Genomic DNA, 4,186 nt, shown 5'->3' with positions numbered 1-4,186 from the left:
CTGGGAAAGGCCAGGGCTGGAGAAACCTGCCTAATTAGTGGCCAGCTCAGAATATGAGCCATTTTTAGAAGCATTTACAATGAAACAACTATTTCCTAGCTCTGACAAACTCCAATAAAGATACTCAGCCTCTTCTTATTTAACACAGTGATTTACAAAACAAACCAACTTCCAGAATGAACCTATACGTAGGTCCTGTCACAGTACCTTAGACTGCTAAAATAGAAAGTGAGACAGGCAGCTTCAGGGATGTCTTTAGGAGTCAGCAATATGGCAGAAGGCATCAAGACCAAAATCAAGAACTACCAGACTGCCCCTTTTGACAGCCTCTTCCCCAACCAGAACCAGACCAGGAACTATTGGCAGAACTACCTGGACTTCCATCACTATGAGAAGGCAATGACTGCTAAATGGGGTGATGTCTCCATGTGCAAATGGTAACAGCATGTGTACAAATAAGTCCCTTTGCCCCATATCCTGGATGTCAGCCTAGGATGACCATTGGGCAGAAGGCATGTTTCCTGGGAAGATCTGAACTGGCTGCATTCCACTTGTTTTCTGTCCTCCATCCTTCTCCCATGGAGGTAAAGGGGGACCTGGGTATATCCCACCCTAGGATCCTGAATCATAGTTTAACTAATAATAAATACTTGTTGGGCCCTAGCCGGTTTTGCTCAGTGGCTAGAGCATTGGCTTGCAGACTGAAGGTCCCGCGTTCAATTCCAGCAAAGGGCGCATGCCCAGGTTGCAGGCTCGATCCCCAGTAGGAAGCATGCAAGAAGCAGCCCATCAATGATTCTCTCACCATTGATGTTTCTATCTCTCTCTCCCTCTCCTATCCACTCTGAAATCAATAAAGAAATATAATAAATTAATAAATAAATACTTGTTGAAAAAATGTAAAAAAATGTGAGACTTAAAATAATATAGAAATTGGGGCTGCTCAAAAACTGCAACTATTAGGTGGGATATGCATTTTCAGGGAGATTCTATAAATCCAGAATCTATTTTGCACTGTAAGAGTATATAATCATCCAATTTGGAATCCATATCTTTCATGTATGTCCTTTGATTACCCTTTGGTAGAAAGCTTGCTTGCTGTGGTATATTGCAATGTGCAAAGCTTTAATGGACCTTTAAAAATAGGTCTCCTCATAAGTCCTTGAACTTTGTGACCTAAATTAAAATTCTGGATCATAATTTTTTAATTGGTAAAATATTCATAGTAGTTGACTAAAATTATTAAGCACTTTAATCTCTATATAGGTATATCTTTATTAACTTTTTAAATTTTTTAAAGAAGCTGTTTTCTGGTCCATTGATATCAGAAGACCCAAATATAGTTTGGGGATCTCTCAAATTCAGGAGAAAGTTAAAGGCCTAAAGAAAATTTGTAGACATTTTTCTATGGTGTCTTTTTCTGGTGGCACTACTATGAACCTTTTCTAACATCTGGTTCCAATCAAACACTGAGAACTAGAAACTCAGTTTTGGAGGGCAATGAAACAGAGATTTCAGAACTCTTAATTTACAAAGAAAACCCTAGTTCAATGTCTAATTCTTTGTTTAAATATCAAATACAATCCCATAAAAATCAATTCAAGAAATGCTATATTTAGAAAAATATCGCCCAACCAGCGTGGCTCAGTGGTTGAGCATGGATCTATGAACCAAGAAAGAGGTCATAGTTCGATTCCTGGTCAGGGCACATGGGTGTGGGCTCCATCCCCAGTAGGGGGTGTGAAGGAGGTAGCCTATCAGTGATTCTCTCTCATTGATCTCTCTCTCTCTCTCTCTCTCTCTCTCTCTCTCTCTCTCTCTCTCTCTCTCTCCTCACTCCCCCTTCCTCTCTGAAATCAATAAAAATATATTTTTAAAAGAAAAATATCAAAATATAAAGAGATAAGAAAGAACATTAATTCTGGCCTTTGAAGAGAGATGATTTTGTCATAGGAAAAACACAACAATATTATCTCTGATAAATATTAATCAGCTTAAGTATCTTCCCCCATTCCAAGCAGAAACACTTACTCAGCAAAGGTAAATGCATAAATCTTTCAGGATCTCATCTCAAACTATGTAAAAACCTACAAGTTTCCTGGAACACAGATTGAGACAGTAACCTGGAACCCCATCCAACCAGAAGGGAAAAAAGTAGAAACAAGCTTACTTCCTACAAAGGAAGAAACTATAAAAATAATGCAAGAGGACCAGAAAAACACTAATTTGAGTATCTAAAAAGGGAGAAGTAGTTGCAAATAACTCTAAAAGGAGTACTTTGTAAATCTCCCAACAAACTATTAGAGGTTGAGAAACCATGTCTGGCAACCCAGTTAATGTCATAAAGAATAATTAAAGGAATTTAGTCCCTTGAGTCAGAGAAGTCTGAGAAGAACTGTAAGTTTGAATCACAGCAGGTTTGCAGCTCATTTAAGTCATTGGACCACTAGTCCTTTAGGAAAAAGGAAAAAACTTTTTTAAAATACAGATGTGAGCATGTATAATAATCGTGCAGAGATTTAGTTGGACACTGCCTTGGAATGCTATGATTGCTTTCTATGGAGGATTAATTCAGTTCTTTCTTTGGCACTGAGATTATGCCCACAATATACTTTAACCTTTCAAAAATAAGTGCTTTATTTAAATTCAAAGTTTTACTTGGGAGAATAATTAAATTATATTTATTTTATCACTCAAAACTGTAAAAATATAAAAAGGATTCATTAATGTAACTGAAGAAGTACCACATTGTACATTTTCTTCCAGAGTTGCAAAAGGAGGAGGAGGAGGAAGAGGAGAAGGAGGAGGGGGAGGAGAAGAAGGCAACCTTTAAATATATTTTGGAGGTGAAAGTCTGCCTTCTGCACTAAGTTTTCAGGATGAAATAGGTTTAAATTGTTCCCAGTTCTATCAAAGAATGTTCTTAAATACATATATATTTTTTAAAAATCCAATCATAAATTCAGATTCATTTAATTATCCCCAAAATAGCAAGAAAAAAATGGGTTTGTTACTAGAGGACACCATCATTCTGAGCTGAGTCAAGGTTACTGAAATGTGATCTACCTTATCTATAATAATAAAAGCTTAATATGCTAATTAGACCAGATAGCCAAACTACCTTCCAGACGAAGCCAGGGCTGCAAGGAACAAGCCCCTTGCACAAATTTCATGCATCGGGCCTCTAGTTATATATAAAAATCTTTCATGATTGTTCCTATATAGGGACATTCAAGAAATGGAGAAAGAACTTTAAATTCTGATGGAGGCAAGGAAGATATAAAACAGTTATTTGAGGGTTTTTTGTGTGTGTGTGTATGTGTGTTTTGTTGTTGTTAATCCTCACCCGAGGATATTTTTTCCATAGATTTTTAGAAAAAGTGAAAGGGAGGGCGGAAGGAAGAGGGAGAGAGAGAGATCTATGTGAGAGAGACACATTGGTTGCCTCCCACACACACCTTGACCTGCAACCCAGGTACATACCCTTGACTAAGAATTGAACCAGAGACCCTTTGGTGTGTGGGCTGACGCTCTCATCACTGAGCATTGCTGGTCAGGGCTATTTGAGTATTTCTAATGCCTTCTCGCTTTAATCTGAGATTTGTCTATATCTTTGGGTAAGATTATGAAACCAATTCCAATCACTTCTCAAAATACATGTTCAACAATAGAGAACTTCCAAAAAAAAATATATAAGAACTGAAAGGAAAAGCTAACTATATACTAAATACTTGCTCCATAACAAAAATATTCCCTTTACTAATGTAGTCACATGAGTTCAATATTTTGTTAAATTGTCCTATAATCTTCATTTCCAAAACAAACCATACCAATACTAAACAAGACAGTATAAATGAACAAGGACTTGAATAGTTCTCCAAGATGATATACAAATGGCCAATAAGCACATAAAAAGATGCTCAACATCATTAGCTATAGGGAAATGCGAATCAAAATCACAGAGATACTGCATCACACCCTCTTGAATGGCTTTTTTATTTAGCATGTTAGGTTGGGTTTTTATTTATTTATTTCAGACAGAGGAAGGGAGAGGAAGAGAGAGATAGAAACATCATTACATCAATTAGCTGCTTCCTGCACATCCCCTACTGAGGAGCAAGCCAAAAACTTGGGCATGTGCCCTGACAGGGAATCAAATGGGCAACCTCCCACTGAGGTACATGGA

At 37.3% G+C, this 4,186-nt stretch overlaps 1 pseudogene; it reads left to right on the top strand.

Annotated features, from left to right (window-relative positions):
* The first annotated feature begins 270 nt into the window (after positions 1-270).
* LOC118671164 lies at positions 271-535 on the top strand (annotated as a pseudogene).
* Positions 536-4,186: the final 3,651 nt, after the last annotated feature.

Source organism: Myotis myotis, unplaced genomic scaffold (genome assembly GCF_014108235.1).
Source record: "Myotis myotis isolate mMyoMyo1 unplaced genomic scaffold, mMyoMyo1.p scaffold_m19_p_17, whole genome shotgun sequence".
NCBI lineage: Eukaryota > Metazoa > Chordata > Mammalia > Chiroptera > Vespertilionidae > Myotis > Myotis myotis.
This window is presented reverse-complemented; position numbering and strand designations above follow the sequence as displayed.